Below are 392 nucleotides of genomic sequence, written 5' to 3'. Positions count from 1 at the left end.
GCCAAAAGGTGTATTAAACGTGGTCAAGAGTGACGACGGTTTGTCTAGCTGAACTTGCCAGAATCCATTCTTTGCATCCAAAACTGAGAAGACTTTAGCCTTACATAGCCTAGTTGCCACGTCTTCAATGGTGGGGAGAGGATAATGGGCTCTCAGCAGGGCTCTGTTTAAATCTTGTGGGTCAATACAAATTCTTAACTTCTCTGGCTTGTTTACTAGAACCAAACTAGACACCCAATTTGTAGGTTCTGTAACGGGGGTGATAACTTTCTCTCTGACTAATTTGTCCAGTTCTTCCTTTAAACGGTCTCTTAGTGCTACAGGGACTTTCCTAGGGGGGTGGACAACAGGTTTTACAGTTTCATCGAGTTCCATATGGTATGGGCCATCCA

This window comes from Montipora capricornis, chromosome 6, assembly GCF_036669925.1.
Source record: "Montipora capricornis isolate CH-2021 chromosome 6, ASM3666992v2, whole genome shotgun sequence".
NCBI classification, from domain to species: Eukaryota; Metazoa; Cnidaria; class Anthozoa; order Scleractinia; family Acroporidae; genus Montipora; species Montipora capricornis.
This window is presented reverse-complemented; position numbering follows the sequence as displayed.